Raw genomic sequence first — 18,152 nt, 5'->3', positions numbered from 1 at the left:
CAAAAATCCTCAAACAGGTCTATATACAATCTGGGTGTTTGAGGGGGCTGTTACACACATCAGTAGGGGCTCTTTGTGTTCCTCCGTGCCCTGCCCCCATGCTACTTTCCCATCCCCCTTTATTTCAGGGACTGTCTGCAACCCTCCTACTCCCTCCTTTGTGCCAAGAGTACTGAGAGTTGCCATTCGTTCCCCCGGCCCATGCCAGGGGCTCTTTGTGACCCTTGTTCTCTCCTTTCCACACCATGCCCCCCTTTCCCTGTGCCAGGGGCTATGTGTCCCCTCCATGTATGGGGTTCTCTGTGTCCCCCATACCAGAATTTCACAATTTCCCCCTGCCAGGGTTCTGTACTCCCATTCCTCATTCTCTCTTGACCCCTTTCCTTTCATGGCCCCCATTACAGGGACTCTCTGTGTCCTGCTTTTCACCATGTGCCCCATTCCCCCCACCTCATTATTTTTCTGTTGGCTGAGAGATTAATCATTCTGAGTGTCAACATGTTAAGATCTATCAGGAGGATGGGCAGAAATGTGATTGGTGGTGGATATTGTTATGCTCTGTAGTGTTAATGACTGTCATCAATTGGTTCTTTGATCTGTAGACAGTTACAGAGATTGTTGAAGATGTTGGATCTGCAAACCAGATGCTGGAGTCTCCATGTGTCCCCCATTTCACTCCTTCCCGTTTTCCGATTTTCCCAAAGATCAGTAGGGTTCTGTCCAGTGATGCCTCGAACATTCCCTGAAATTTTGAATGTGATTGATTGGTTTTGGTGTTCAAAAGTTACTACATTACATCCAAACAGACACACTGAAAATTTCCATCGAGTGGCTTCACTTGGCCAAAAAATGTTTGAGAACCCTTGCCTCTATTATTATTTTATTTATATTAAACTATACCATTCATACTTCATACAGTAGTAATCAGCATTATTTTGTGAGCTTTGAGATATGTTATAACATCACCTGTAACAACTTCTGTGTCATCATTTACATTGCAACAACATTAACCAAAAACGACTTATTTTAAAAAAATTGCTTTAACTGATAACAGCTCATAATTTTCAGCACTTCTAGATAATTACATATAAGATATAACATATATGGTATACTTAAGTAGATTTGTGTGTTTCTGCCTGTCTGCTTATTGATATAAAATGTAATATATACACACACTCACGCGCACTTTTATAAAAACTTCAGTGATCCTTACTAATCATGGTGGGGTGGGGGACTGCATGCCCTGGAATTTAAGGGCATAAAACTCCTATTTCATATTTGAATACTGATTTAATTATAGCATGTTGAGACCTTTCTACTTTTTGAAGTTTTTAAAAACTAACTTACTCCTAGGGCTGGTCAAATATTTGTTAGTGACATATGACAAATAGTAGCAGTGAATCTGGTGATGTCTGAGAGTTAAGAAAGTATTATATCAGATATTCGGTACACAATTGATGGATTATTTTTGCCATTTTAAGGGTTAGACATTTTTACCTTTTTTGTTCTTTAAAGTTTAAATTTTGCACAAGTGGATGGTGCTTGCATGGAAAAGATTTCTACTTACCCATGATCTTTGCATTTGATTTTTAAGCCCTGATAATTGAACACTGGAAAAGAAGTGTGTGTGTGTGTGTGCACACACACATATGTCTTAATAGGAAAATGAAGAGAAAGCAGCCACTAACATTTGCAACTGAGGTTTTGAGGTACGTGACTCATGACAGACGTCTGGTAGTTGCACATTGTGGGAAAGAATGAATAGAGGAAGAATATCAGTCTTTTGTTCTCTATGTGCAGTAATTGGTTTGTTGTTATCAGTATAGAATAGACTTGGTTTATATTATAGTGTTTGATAGTCCCAGCTCCTTTTTTGCATTTTCACTTCCCCATTTGTTTGAAAAGCATTTTTCCAGATAATACTGTCTTGCTTTGTTCTGCACAAACTTGTGTTTTAACAAAACATTACTGCAGGTACAGAAACTCAGTCTCTAACCTGATGAGTATTTTGCTTACACTGCACTTCAGGAAGTATGATCAATGAGTGAAATTGAAGACTGTTGGGCAACAAACCAAGTGATTGATCTAAACTCATAGAATCATAGATTTTAAGGTCAGAAGGGACTGTCATGATCATCTAGTCTGACCTCCTGCACATTATAGGCCACAGGACCTCACCCATCCACTACTGTAATAGACCGTAACCTCTGGCTGAGTTATTGAAGTCCTCAAATCATGATTTGAAGACTTCAAGTTACAGAGACTCCACCTTTTACACTAGTTTCAAGCTGCAAGTGGCCCATGCCTCATGCTGCAGAGGAAGGCTAAACCCCCCACGTCTCTGCCAATCTGACCCAGGGGGAAATTTCTTCCCGACCCCAAATATGGCGATCAGTTAGACTCTGAGCATGTGGGCAAGACCCAGTAGTCGGGCAACTCAGAAAGGATTCTCTGTAGTAACTCAGAGCCCTCACCATCTAGTGTCCCATCTCTGCCCATTGGAGATATTTGCTGCTAGCAATCGCTGATTGGCTACATGCCAGTGTGGGCAGTTCCATCATACCATCCCCTCCATAACTTTATCAAGCTCAGTCTTGAAGCCAGTTAGGGTTTTTGTCTCCACTGTTCCCCTTGGAAGGCTGTTCCAGAACTTCAATCCTCTGATGGTTAGAAACCTTCATTTAATTTGAAGCCTAAATTTGTTGATGGACAGTTTGTATCCATTTGCTCTTGTGTCCACTTGACACTTAACTTGAAGTCTCCCTCGATCCCTGGTATTTATCCCTCTGGTGTATTTATAGGGATCAGTCATATCTCTTCAGCCTTCAATTGGTTAGGCTAAACAAGTCAAACTCTTTGAGTCTCCTCTTATAAGATAGGTTTTTCATTCCTTGCTTCATCGTAGTAGCCCTTCTCTGCACCTATAGCAGTTTGAATTTATCTATCTTAAAAATGGGAGACCAGAATTGCACACAGTATTCCAGGTGAGACCAGTGTTCTGTATATGGTAGGTTTCAGAGTAGCAGCCATGTTAGTCTGTATCCGCAAAAAGAACAGGAGTACTTGTGGCACCTTAGAGAGTAACAAATTTATTAGAGGATATGCTTTTGTGGGCTACAGCCCACTTCATCGGATGCATAGAATGGAACATATAGTAAGACGAGATATATATATATATATATATATATATATATATATATATACACAAACTGTGAGAGGCTAATTAGTTAAGATGAGCTGTTATCAGCAGGAGAAAAAAACTTTTGTAGTGATAATCAAGATGGCCCATTTTGACAGTTGACAAGAAGATGTGAGGATACTTAAGGAAATTGCACCACTTGACAGAGGATGTGGAAAAAGCTAATGTACTCAATGCTTTTTTTGCCTGTGTCTTCACGAACAAAGTCAGCTCCCAGACTGCTGCGCTGGGCAACACAGCATGGGGAGTAGGTGGCCAGCCCTCTGTGGAGAAAGAAATGGTTAAGGACTATTTAGAAAAGCTGGACGTGCACAAGTCCTTGGGGCCGGATGTGTTGCATCCGAGAGTGCTAAAGGAGTTGGTGGCTGTGATTGCAGAGCCATTGGCCATTATCTTTGAAAACTCATGGCGATCGGGGGAAGTCCCGGACGACTGGAAAAAGGCTAATGTAGTGCCCATATTTAAAAAAGGGAAGGAGGAGGATCCTGGGAACTACAGGCCAGTCAGCCTCACCTCAGTTCCCGGAAAAATCATGGAGCAGGTCCTCAAGGAATCAATCCTGAAGCACTTACACGAGAGGAATGCGTTACCTAGGGAGGTGGTAGAATCTCCTTCCTTAAAAGTTTTTAAGGTCAGGCTTGACAAAGCCCTGGCTGGGATGATTTAATTGGGGATTGGTCCTGCTTTGAGCAGGGAGTTGGACTAGATGACCTCCTGAGGTCCCTTCCAACCCTGATATTCTATGTTTCTGTGAAATAAATTCAATATGTGTAATGACTCAGCCACTCCCAGTCTCTGTTCAAACCCAAGTTAATGGTATCTAGTTTGCATATTAATTCAAGCTCAGCAGTTTCTCTTTGGAGTCTGTTTTTGAAGCTTTTCTGTTGCAAAATTGCCACCCTTAAATCTTTTACTGAGTGGCCAGCGAGGTTGAAGTATTCTCCTACTGGTTTTTGAATGTTATGATTCCTGATGTCAGATTTGTGTCCATTTATTGTTTTGCGTAGAGACTGTCCGGTTTGGTCAATGTACATGGCAGAGGGGTATTGCTGGCACATGGCATATATCACATTGGTAAATGTGCAGGTGAACGAGCCCCTGATGGTGTGGCTAATGTGATTAGGTCCTATGGTGGTATCACTTGAATAAATGTGGACAGAGTTGGCATCAGGCTTTGTTGCAAGGATAGATTCCTGGGTTCGTGTTTTTGTTGTGTGGTTTGTGGTTGCTGGTGAGTATTTGTTTCAGGTTGGGGGGCTGTCTGTAAGCAAGGACTGGCCTGTCTCCTAAGATCTGTGAGAATGAAGGATCGTCCTTCAGAATAGGTTGTAGATCCTTGATGATGCGTTGGAGAGGTTTTAGTTGGGGGCTGCAGGCGTTCTATTACTTTCTTTGTTGGGCCTGTCCTTGAGTAGGTGACTTCTGGGTATTCTTCTGGCTCTGTCAGTCTGTTTCTTCACTTCAGCAGGTGGGTATTGTAGTTGTAAGAATGCTTGATAGAGATCTTGTAGGTGTTTATCTCTGTCTGAGGGGTTGGAGCAAATGCGGTTGTATCTTAGAGCTTGGCTGTAGACAATGTATCATGTGATGTGATCTGGATGAAAGCTGGAGGCATGTAGGTAAGTATAGCGGTCAGTAGGTTTCCGGTATAGGGTGGTGTTTATGTGACCACCGCTTATTAGCACCGTAGTGTCCAGGAAGTGGATCTCTTGTGTGGACTGGTCCAGGCTGAGGTTGATGGTGGGATGGAAATTGTTGAAATCATGGTGGAATTCCTCAAGGGCTTCTTTTCCATGGGTCCAGATGATGAAGATGTCATCGATGTAATGCAAGTAGAGCAGGGGCATTAGGGGACGAGAGCTGAGGAAGCGTTGTTCTAAGTCAGCCATAAAAATGTTAGCATACTGTGGAGCCACGCGGGTACCCATAGCAGTGCTGCTGACTTGAAGGTGTATATTGTCCCCAAATGTGAAATAGTTGTGGGTGAGGACAATGTCACAAATGTCAGCCACCAGGTTTGCCATGACATTATCGGGGATACTGTTCCTGATAGCTTGTAGTCCATCTTTGTGTGGAATGTTGGTGTAGAGGGCTTCTACATCCATAGTGGCCAGGAGGGTGTTTTCTGGAAAATCACCGATGGATTGTAGTTTCCTCAGGAAGTCTGTGGTGTCTTGAAGATAGCTGGGAGTGCTGGTAGCCTAGGGCCTGAGGAGAGAGTCCATATAGCCAGACAATCCTGCTGTCAGGGTGCCAATGCCTGAGATGATGGGGCGTCCAGGATTCCCAGGTTTATGGATCTTGGGTAGCAGATAGAATACCCCTGGTTGGGGTTCTAGGCATGTGTCTGCACAGATCTGTTCCTGTGCTTTTTCAGGGAGTTTCTTGAGCAGATGGTGTAGTTTCTTTTGGTAATCCTCAGTGGGATCAGAGGATAATGGGCTGTAGAATGTGGAGTTAGAGAGCTGCCTAGCAGCCTCTTGTTCATGTTCCAACTTATTCATGATGACGACAGTATAATGGTACTAACACTTCCCTGTCTCTACTGGAAATACTTTGCGTCATAGATCTACGTTAGGCTTTTTATTGCTGCATCACAATAACGTCTCATAGTCATCCTGTGATCAACGAATACAGCCATCTCTTTCTCGTCTTCTGTTGCTTCCAACTAATATGTTCACAGTTTATAGCAAAAATTCTTGTTGTTAATCCCTCAGTTCATGACCTTGCACTCTGCATTATTAAATTTTATCCCATTTCTATTACTCCAGTTTACAAGGTCATCCAGATCTTCTTGTATAATATTCCAGTCCTCCTCCATATTGGCAATACCTCCCAATTTGTGTCGTCCACAGATTTTATTAGGACACTCCCACTTTTTTTTGCCTAGGTTAGTAATAAAAATGTTAAATAAGATTGGTCCCAAGACGCATCCTTGAGGACTTTCACTAGTAACCTCCCTCCAGCCTGACAGTTCACCTGTCAGTATGACTCATTGTCGTTTCCCCTTTAACCAGTTCTTTATCCACCTTTCAGTTCTTATATTAATCCCCATCTTCTCCAATTTAACTAATAATTTCCCATGTGAGACTGTATCAGATGCCATACTGAAATCCAGGTAGATTACATTTACTGCATTTCCTTTATCTAAAAAATCAGTTATCTTCTCAAAGAAGGAAGTCAGGTTGGTCTGGCACGATCTACCTTTTGTAAAACCATGTTGTATTTTATCCCAATTACTGTCAACCTCTATGCCCTTAACTACTTTCTCTTTCCAAATTTATGCTATGAGGTCAAACTAACAGGTCTGTAGTTTCCCAGAGCATTTTTTCCCTTTCTTAAAAATAGGAGCTATGTGAGCAATTCTCCAGTCATAGGGTACGACCCCCAAGTTTGCAGATTCATTAAAAATCCTTGCTATTGAACTTGCAATTTCATGTGCCAGTTCCTTTAATATTCTTGGATGGAATTTATCCAGGTCCCCTGATTTAGTCCCATTAAGCTGTTGAGTCTGATTTCCTCCTTGGATGTGGTAATTTCTACCTCCATACCCTCGTTTCCATTAGCCATCCTGCCATTACCCCAAGCTCTTCATTAGGCTTATTAAAAACGGAGGCATAATATTTGTTTAGGTGTTGGGCCATGCCTAGATTATCTTTAATCTCTACCTCATCCTCAGTGCTTAGCGGTTCCAATCTAGAGCGGCTCTTCTTCGTTTTCTCAGTTTTTTCCTGTACCTTAAACAATGTAGATTCCATTAGCCCAAAACACGTGCCTCCCTAGATCAATTCTGTCTTCAATTTGGTGGCCTGATTAATAGATATTAAGAATGGCTGATTAAATGGAGAGGGTCAAGAGATTACCACGGAAGGGGACATCAGATGGGGCATTTTGGCTGGCACTCTATAGATTTAGTATCTGGAGGATGTGTGTTCTCAACAATGACTTCGCTCTGGTGCTTGCTTCTCCCCAGTAATCCATCTGAGTTCAGATCTGTTGACCATCAGGGTTTTGCTTAAGGGGAAAGGGAGTTCATAATGTGGATGAAATATTGTTTATAGTGGATATGTCTTTTAGTGCTAACTTTGCTCAACAAGTTAAGTCTTTTTTTAAATATTGTACACTGTCAGACACACTGTATTGAGGCACTCATAAATTATAATGAATATCAGAGGAAAACGAACACATTTTCCTCTTGTGGCAACACTGCACAACCTTCCCTGAGTAGGGCTTCTCAATTTCTCATGCTAAGCTTCTCAGCTATTATACATGATGGCCTCTCAGGTATCCTAAAAAGAAAAGGAGTACTTGTGGCACCTTAGAGACTAACCAATTTATTTGAGCATGAGCTTTCGTGAGCTACAGCTCACTTCATCGGATGCATACCGTGGAAACTGCAGCAGACTTTATATACACACAGAGATCATGAAACAATACCTCCTCCCACCCCACTGTCCTGCTGGTAATAGCTTATCTAAAGTGATCATCAAGTTGGGCCCTTTCCAGCACAAATCCGGGTTTTCTCACCCTCCACCCCCCCACACACAAACTCACTCTCCTGCTGGTAATAGCCCATCCAAAGTGACCACTCTCCCTACAATGTGCGTGGTAATCAAGGTGGGCCATGTCCAGCACAAATCCAGGCTTTCTCACCCCCCCCCACTTTTTCCCGGGGACACACACACACACACACACACACACACACACACACACACAAACTCACTCTCCATGATCTCTGTGTGTATATAAAGTCTGCTGCAGTTTCCATGGTATGCATCCGATGAAGTGATCTGTAGCTCACGAAAGCTCATGCTCAAATAAATTGGTTAGTCTCTAAGGTACCACAAGTACTCCTTTTCTTTTTGCGGATACAGTTTAACACGGCTGTTACTCTGAAATCTGTCATTATGCAAGGCACTGCATTTAGCCGTATGGAGTGGAAATCTATCAACTGCATGAAAAAACTTGTACAGATACAGACAGACATCATCTTCCTTTCCAAATGCAAACAGATGGACATCATACCAAAAGGACTGAAGGTAAAAAATCCATTACAATCTACATACCACACAGACTATGCTGACAGCTTGTGCCACACGCTCTCAAAGAAACTGCGGAATCACCTGATCAACATCCTCTACTGCAAACAGGGAAAGATTAAGAATGAGCTCTCAAAAATGGATACTCTCATAAAAAACCAATCTTCCACACAAACTTCCTCGTGGCTGGATTTTACTAAAACTAGACAAGCCATTTACAACGCACACTTTGCTTCTCTACAAAAGAAAAAGGACACTAAACTTTCTAAACTACTACATGCTACAAGGGTCCACAGCAATGGTTCCCTCAACCCACCTAGCAATATTGTTAACCTATCCAACTATACTCTCAGCCCAGCAGAAGCAGCTGTCCTATCTCGGGGCCTCTCCTTCTGCCCCTCCACCCCCACGAACATGATACAGTTCTGTGGTGACCTAGAATCCTATTTTCGACGTCTCCGACTCAAGGAATATTTCCAAAATACCTCTGAACAACATACTAATCCACAGAGGTCTCCCTACCAACACTACAGAAAGAAGGATTCTAGGTGGACTCCTCCTGAAGGTCGAAACAGCAGACTGGACTTCTACATAGAGTGCTTCCGCCGACGTACACGGGCTGAAATTGTGGAAAAGCAGCATCACTTGCCCCATAACCTCAGCCATGCGGAACGCAATGCCATCCACAGCCTCAGAAACAACTCTGACATCATAATCAAACAGGCTGACAAAGGAGCTGCTGTTGTCATCATGAATAGGTCGGAATATGAACAAGAGGCTGCTTGGCAGCTCTCCAACACCAGTTTCTACAAGCCATTACCCTATGATCCCACTGAGAGTTACCAAAAGCAACTACAGCATTTGCTCAAGAAACTTCCTGAAAAAGCACAAGATCAAATCCGCACAGTCACACCCCTGGAACCCCGACCTGGGATATTCTATCTACTACCCAAGATCCATAAACCTGGAAATCCTGGGCGCCCCATCATCTCAGGCATTGGCACCCTGACAGCAGGATTGTCTGGCTATGTAGACTCCCTCCTCAGGCCCTACGCTACCAGTACTCCCAGCTACCTTCGAGACACCACTGACTTCCTGAGGAAACTTCAATCCATCGGTGATCTTCCTGATAACACCATCCTGGCCACTATGGATGTAGAAGCCCTCTACACCAACATTCCACACAAAGATGGACTACAAGCCATCAAGAACACTATCCCCGATAATGTCACGGCTAACCTGGTGGCTGAACTTTGTGACTTTGTCCTTACCCATAACTATTTTACATTTGGGGACAATGTATACCTTCAGATCAGCGGCACTGCTATGGGTACCCGCATAGCCCCACAGTATGCCAACATTTTTATGGCTGATTTAGAGCAACGCTTCCTCAGCTCTCGTCCCTAAAGCCCCTACTCTACTTGCACTATATTGATGACATCTTCATCATCTGGACCCATGGAAAAGAAGCCCTTGAGGAATTCCACCATGATTTCAACAACTTCCATCCCACTATCAACCTCAGCCTGGTCCAGTCCACACAAGAGATCCACTTCCTGGACACTACAGTGCTAATAAATAATGGTCACATAAACACCACCCTATACCGGAAACCTACTGACCGCTATTCCTACCTACATGCCTCCAGCTTTCACCCTGACCACACCACACGATCCATCATCTACAGCCAAGCTCTAAGATACAACCGCATTTGCTCCAACCCCTCAGACAGAGACAAACACCTACAAGATCTCTGTCAAGCTTTCTTACAACTACAATACCCACCTGCGGAAGTGAAGAAACAGATTGATAGAGCCAGAAGAGTTCCCAGAAGTCACCTACTACAGGACAGGCCTAACAAAGAAAATAACAGAACGCCACTAGCCGTCACCTTCAGCCCCCAACTAAAACCCCTCCAACGCATTATTAAGGATCTACAACCTATCCTAAAGGATGACCCAACACTCTCACAAATCTTGGGAGACAGGCCAGTCCTTGCCTACAGACAGCCCTGCAACCTGAAGCAAATACTCACCAACAACCACATACCACACAACATAACCACTAACCCAGGAACTTATCCTTGCAACAAAGCCCGTTGCCTACTGTGCCCACATATCTATTCAGGGGACACCATCACAGGGCCTAATAACATCAGCCACACTATCAGAGGCTCGTTCACCTGCACATCCAGCAATGTGATATATGCCATCATGTGCCAGCAATGCCCCTCTGCCATGTACATTGGTCAAACTGGACAGTCTCTACGTAAAAGAATAAATGGACACAAATCAGATGTCAAGAAATATAACATTCATAAACCAGTCGGAGAACACTTCAATCTCTCTGGTCACGCAATCACAGACATGAAGGTCACTATCTTAAAACAAAAAAACTTCAAATCCAGACTCCAGTGAGAAACTGCTGAATTGGAATTCATTTGCAAATTGGATACTATTAATTTAGGCTTAAATAGAGACTGGGAGTGGCTAAGTCATTATGCAAGGTAGCCTATTTCCCCTTGTTTTTTCCTACCTCCCCCCCCCCCCCCAGACGTTCTGGTTAAACTTGGATTTAAACTTGGAGAGTGGTCAGTTTGGATGAGCTATTGCCAGCAGGAGAGTGAGTTTGTGTGTGTATGGTGGTGGGGGGGTGAGAAAACCTGGATTTGTGCTGGAAATGGCCCACCTTGATTATCATGCACATTGTAGGGAGAGTGGTCACTTTGGATGAGCTATTTCCAGCAGGATAGTGAGTTTGTGTGTGTGTGTTTTTTGGAGGGAGGTGAGGGGGTGAGAGAACCTGGATTTGTGCAGGAAATGGCCCACCTTGATTATCATGCACATTGTGTAGAGAGTTGTCACTTTGGATGGGCTATTACGAGCAGGAGAGTGAGTTTGTGGGGGGGGGGGGTGGAGGGTGAGAGAACCTGGATTTGTGCTGGAAATGGCCCAACTTGATGATCACCTTAGATAAGCTATTACCAGCAGGACAGTGGGGTGGGAGGAGGTATTGTTTCATGATCTCTGTATGTATATAAAGTCTGCTGCAGTTTCCACGGTATGCATCCGATGAAGTGAGCTGTAGCTCACGAAAGCTCATGCTCAGTTCCACGGTATGCATCCGATGAAGTGAGCTGTAGCTCACGAAAGCTCATGCTCAAATAAATTGGTTAGTCTCTAAGGTGCCACAAGTACTCCTTTTCTTTTTGCGAATACAGACTAACACGGCTGTTACTCTGAAACCTGTCAGGTATGCTAAACACCCAGAAGCTCTGCATACTTGTTTACTAGACTGAGAGGCGCAGCCTTCAGTGGACTAAGAGTCTTTGGAATAGGGAGATTCAATGAAGGTAAAATCAGGGCTAACGTTTAGGAAGAGTGACCCTTCTCTCTCCTCTTTCACCCTGATTTCTTTTTCCCAGTAGCATAGGCCTTTGTGGTGCTTAGAGATCATTTGGATGATGCCTACTCCACTCCTGTTAAGCCCAAGAAGCCATCTGTACTTAAAATAATTATAAAACTTCACCTGCTCTACCAACCAAGGTTAATTCTTTCACCCTTCCTCTGCCCTGTTTGGTAGCTTGTATTTAATTAGGGCTAATCTTCTAACAAAACAATTCCCCTTCTACCTATGACTTCTCCACTTCTTCTTGCTTGCTTCCAGTTCTAAAACACTTGGGCAATTCTGGACTCTTCGTTCAGTCTCCTGAGCAGTTTCTCTAAGATGTATAAATATTGAACCCCTACAGTTCACCACAACTAATTAACCTGGTTTTAAATATATCTTGCCCTGTCTATGCTAATCATAAAATCATATTTGAAATCATGTTAGCTAAAATATGTGAGTTAATGTGCTTTCAAATGCGACTTATTTTCTAAGGGTAGAAAATCCCATCTATAAGATAAAAATACTGCACTGATGTTTAAAAAGAGTTGTGTAATATAGGTGGGCCCAACCATGTTATAACGTGAGCTCTTGCCTGTCTGCACTGCGCATCTAATTATCAATCTCACCTTCTGTGAGGATGTTTATAATTTGAAGATCCTTTAACTCTTGAAATTTTTAAATATTTTAAGAGTATTCAACTTCACTACTTTTGGACAGACTTGTCTGGGAAGAGAATCAGAGGTAGTTTGGTATTAGTGCCCATGGTTAGTACCTCCGTAAATGGTCTTTGCTGCCTGTTGAGATATAATTCACTTGTAAGAATTAGCAGACATGTAGGTAAGCAATACATTTTTCTGCCTACCCTAATTTATATTCATACCTAAATATGAGTCAAATCTGAATACAGAACAGAGAGACAGTTTTTCATCTGGCCAATAAACTATAAAAAGCTCTAAAATAAAGAGAAAATAGGATTTACCACCGTGGTTCATAACATTACTCCATCAAGTCTGATATCTTTACACCTGGCAGTAGCCAACACCTGATTGTTTAGAGGAGTAAAATACCTCTCCTTACACATCTACCACACATATTGTACTTGCTATTGGAGAATGAAGCAGTGATTGATTTGTCTCATGGATACTCAACTTAGGGGCTGGAAAGAGGACCAAGATGGTGGGTGGGGGCATAACTAACTCCCTTTCTTTTTGTCTAGTTAGGAAATAAGGTTCTGAAAAATTTTCCATTGTAGCGTATGGTCACAATATGGAAAAAAATGCTATATCTAATTTTATGCACTGTTATTGCAGCCAGGTTGGTCCCAGGATATTAAAGAGACAAGGGGGAGTCAAGTAGTATCTTTTATTGGACCATCTTATATTGCCGAGAGAGACAGGCATGAGTTTGTGTAAACTCAAAAGCTTCTCTCTGGAGACCAACAGAAGTTGATCAAATAAAAGATATTACCTCACCCACCTTGTCTCTCTATTATCTATATGTGTATATAGATATATATGTGTGTGTGTGTGTGTGTGTGTGTGTGTATATATGTGTGTGTGTGTGTGTGTGTGTGTGTGTATATATATATATATATATACCAGACTGAGAGGCACAGCCTTCAGTGGACTAAAAGTCTTTGGAATAGGGAGACTCAATGAAGGTAAAATCAGGGCTAACATTTAGGAAGAGTGACCCTTCTCTCTCTCTTCTTTCACCCTGATTTTTTTTTCCCACTAGCATAGGCCTTTGTGGTGCTTAGAGATCATTTGGATGATGCCTACTCCACTCCTGTTAAGCCCAAGAAGCCATCTGTACTTAAAATAATTATGAAACTTCACCTGCTCTACTAGCCAAGGTTAATTCTTTCACCCTTCCTCTGCCCTGTTTGGTAGCTTGTATTTAGTTAGGGCTAATCTTCTAACAAAACAATTCCCCTTCTACCTATGACTTTTTTTTTCTGGTCATTTAAAAAATGATGCTGCATCTGACACTGTACTTTAATCTCATGGGTCCTCCCCCAGACCACCAAAGTAATCCATACAAATCTTCTGTGTTGGCCTTCAGACCTCTTTCCAGGTGTGTCATCCCACTACCCTAACACTATTTAAAATAATGTCCTCAGCTGAGAAACTGGAGTCCCAAGTTTGCTGTCACCCCAGCATTTCCCTTAGGATAGTTCCCCTGGTGGTACTCATGACTGTTCATCTAAATATAGGAGTTCCAATGGCTGTATCTATTTTTCCTGCAGTGTAGCTCTGTTTACAATGGCCAGTGTTCTTTCTCTTCTTTTAAATTTGACTAATTTGTGTTAAGCTGAAAATGACAAATGTGTGATGTTCTTTATATCTTACAGTTTCTAAGCATCTTTCTTGTTGTTTCATTATATTTCAGTATTTTGAGCCAGTTGACACTGGTTCAAAACTCAGGATTTTAGGGTCAGTGTTGTCTGTTATTTCAGAAACAATTTGTTTTAGTTGTATATGCAGTTGGTGATATTTAACTCTTTTATTAAGTGAAAATGATAGCTTAAGCCAGTTTGTAATCTCAAATAAGCAGAAGTGACATAAAGGTAACGTCGGAATAGCACTATAGAGAGTTACTTGGTATACTGTAATTCCATTAACATGCATGACATTAATATAAATGACATCATCTGGTTTATTTCTTACGTGTTTGTCACACACTATGTAATGTTTATGTAATTTGTTCTGAATTAAAGTATGTTGCGATGGCCAGATATTAATCCAAAGCTTTGTCAAGTCACATTACTTGAGATACATTTCAAGAGTTTCATGTTGTCAGATACTATTCCTTTTTGGCATTTTTATATGGTTAGCACATGTGGTGTTGGTCAGACAAAGTATTACTAATAGACAAAAAATTTACAAATTATTTGAGATTTTGGAAGAGCTGCTTACTATACTATTATTAGTTCAGAATGCCTTTTGTATCTTATATATTATATAAAATGTTTTTAAAGGGGCTCATAGAAACTTGGTGTAATCAATCTTAACAAATTTCAGAGTAACAGCCGTGTTAGTCTGTATTCGCAAAAAGAAAAGGAGTACTTGTGGCACCTTAGAGACTAACCAATTTATTTGAGCATGAGCTTTCGTGAGCTACAGCTCGATGAAGTGAGCTGTAGCTCATGAAAGCTCATGCTCAAATAAATTGGTTAGTCTCTAAGGTGCCACAAGTACTCCTTTTCTTTAATCTTAACAAAGCCTCCCTAAGAATATTTGAAAATATTTGTTTAAAATTATTGCGCACACACACAAACACACACGCGCACACACACACACACACACAGACTAATTTGTGTTGAAATGAAAATGACAAATGTGTGATGTTCTTTATATCTTACAGTTTCTAAGCCTCTTTCTTGTTGTTTGATTATATTTCAGTATTTTGAGCCAGTTGACACTGGTTCAAAACTCAGGATTTATATATATGTGTGTGTGTATATAATATAGATGCACAAAATAATTTTTAAACAAATATTTTGTGTGTATGTATTGTTTGAGTGCAAATGTATATGTATGTATTGTGTGAGTGGAGTTAGGGTGAAATGCACCCATGTCAACAGGACCCACTTAACGACTATGTACCACTTGTATCCTCAAAAGAAAGTCCTAGTGGAACTTAAGTTGCGCATAGGGTTTGTCCTGGACTCTGATCACTGATGATTTTTCTACCCTTCTACCCTAAAAAATAATATTTCTTCCATGATGCATGGTAGAGTGATTTTAAATAAAAGATTTAAATCAAGTGGAGGCTTTGTAAAACTAAGTTGAAAATTTTTGTTAGTGCAACTTGAGGTTAAAATTTATAATGAACTACTATAAATTATATTATATATAATATACAGGGCTGTCCCTAGGGGAATGTGGGGCCCAGGACAAATCAGCCCCCCTCAGTGGCGCATGGGGCAGTAGCTGGGACCCCGGGCATGCAGCAGCACCCCCTGCACCCCTAGTTCCTGTGCCTGTGTCTTCTGGGACCAACTGTGCTGGCCAATCGCACTGGCCTGCGGGGCTCCCCAAAGTGCGGGGGCCCAGAGCGGTCGCACCGATTTGCCCTACCCAATGAATGGTTCTGATAATATATATAATGCCACTTCTGGTGGAGTATTTTATTTGAATTTTACAAAACTGCTATAGATAAAAAACAAACATTATTAAAAATTAAGGCCCTGAACCTGCAAATACTTAAGTAAGCATATAACTTTACTTACATGAATATTCGCATTGACTTCATTGGGACTCCTCATATTCTTAAGTTAAGCATGTGCCTAAATGTTTGCAACATTAGGGGCTGAAACTATTTTTATTTTAAAACCCTTTTTAATGGCATAAAATATTTTCATTTAAGAACAGTATTGCTTTAGCATTTACAATGTTATTTAGACTTTCAACACGTTACCACAATTGCTGTAAAGTTTCTTATATACACAGAGCCAAACTTTTAAGAAATAAGCCCATACTTTTGGTGTCTAAATGATGGTAGAGCACAAGTGCAAAAGAATATAGTCCCAACCAGTAATTTATATATATGTATATATACTTGGTACTTTAAAAAGTCTGAAAATGGTCATGAGCAAAATTGAGGGGGAGGGAAATTTAAACATAAAATTATGAACAATAATGTGAAATTAAGAATGCTCTATTAGATATCACCAAAAGCCCTACAGTTTCACAATCGTAAAAGAACAGTTCTTTGAATCACCAGACTGTTGGGAAGATGAAAACAGAGATAAAAATATTATATAATACAAATCGAAAAATGGGGAAGCTGACAGCAATGTGTACAAAAAAATCTGAAACTAGCTTAGGAACTGTAGACAGACACTGGAATGGTAAGTCATTTTCATAAAACCCTTGAGGCTCGAGGAGAGAACCCCCAGGATAAGAGGGACAAATTCCAGCCTACATGCACAAGCTGTGGAAAAAGTGAGATCCTAAGGGATGATGCTTGTCTAGTCAGAGGCACACGGTGCAATGGATGTGTGAAATGTGGACATTTTGCAGGTGCTTGCTGCACCAAAGCAATCAGGGAATTGACCCTCATTACAGACTTTGCTTACAGTCCTCGGTCATTTCTAAATAACTCCAAACCAAGGTTGAAGACTTACCTTTTGATTGTGAGAAGTTGTTCTCAGCTGAGACGGATGAGTTGCTCCATTCAGTGAAAGATTCTCAAGCCACTCTGCACACTCTGGGGATCTACACCCTGCCTGCGAAGTTGAGGTACCAACCTTATCAGAGGTTCAGAGACTCCTCTTCTAACTGACAGCAGCAATGACCATATGAGAACCAAAGACGACATCAACATTTGCAGCAACAGAGAGCACCTCAATCTCAACTGTCGACTTCTCAATTGGCTCCATCCAAGCCACAATTTTGAAGTTTTGGTCGAGGGTCTGGTCAACCTCCCTCTCCTGGCAGTGCTTTCACCCGATCCATCTTCATGCTTTGGTCATCACCTTTGTCCGTTCCACCACATCTGGGTGTCAATAACCATGGACCAATTGATGTTAGAGATTGTACGATCAGGATATACCATCCCCTTTACCTCCTGACACCTACCCCACCCTGTCCTTTTTAAGGGACCCCTCTCACGAGTACCTGTTACACCAAGAAATTCTACAACTAGGTGCCGTGGAATGAGTACCTTCGCAATACAGGGGGAAGGAGTTCTACTCCCACTACTTCTTGACCCAGAAGAAGAATGGGGGATGGAGATCTATCTTGGATCTCAGGAATCTCAACATGTTCATATGCACTCAAGTTCAAGATGGTCACATTGGGCATGATGCTTCCAACGCTGTAAAAGGGGGACTGGTTTTCAGCCCTCAACCTCCAAGATGCTTATTTTCATAATACCATACACCCTGCTCAAGAGTTTTCTCCAAAACCCTAGCGGTTGTAGCAGCACACCTATACAACCAGGGAATAATGATCTTCTCGAAACCCAATTCAACAAGAAGTACTGGACACAGTCCAGACGACAGTCACACTATTCAAGGATCTACGGCTACAGATAAACTAACAAAAATCCACTCTAATCCTTGTCCAACAACTGGACTTCATCAGGGCACATCTTGATGCCAAGGCATCCCTGCTCCTGAACAGATTCACAACTCTGACAAACCTTATCTCAGAGGTAAGAGTCAACCCCCAAATACTGGCTCGTACTGTTCTGCAGCTGCTAGGACACATGGCAGCCATAACATTTGTGGTACGACATGCAAGACTAAATAGGCACTGCCTACAGGGCTGGTTGAGCTCGGTATACGTACACAGCCTGCACGAGTGACTTACAGTACCTCCCTGTGTCCTGGACAATCTACACTGGTGGACAAGACCAGAAAATGTATGCATGGGCATCCCATTCCAACAGGAACCCCCATCAATAGTAATCATGACAGATGGCTCGCTGACAGGCTGGGGCACCCATATATATCAGCACACGGTTTAATGGCAAAGGGGGGTAGAGTCATGAAAAAAATCAGCAGACTCCCCCCG

At 41.9% G+C, this 18,152-nt stretch overlaps 1 protein-coding gene across 20 annotated transcripts in view; it reads left to right on the top strand.

Annotated features, from left to right (window-relative positions):
* Window positions 1–18,152, top strand: part of SUPT3H (SPT3 homolog, SAGA and STAGA complex component) — a 479,206-nt gene that overhangs the window by 187,170 nt on the left and 273,884 nt on the right. The gene's annotated exons all lie outside the window — the stretch shown is intronic.

Source organism: Eretmochelys imbricata, chromosome 3, assembly GCF_965152235.1.
Source record: "Eretmochelys imbricata isolate rEreImb1 chromosome 3, rEreImb1.hap1, whole genome shotgun sequence".
Lineage (NCBI taxonomy): Eukaryota > Metazoa > Chordata > Testudines > Cheloniidae > Eretmochelys > Eretmochelys imbricata.
Note: the sequence above shows the minus strand (reverse complement) of the source record. Positions and strands in the feature narration are given on the sequence as shown.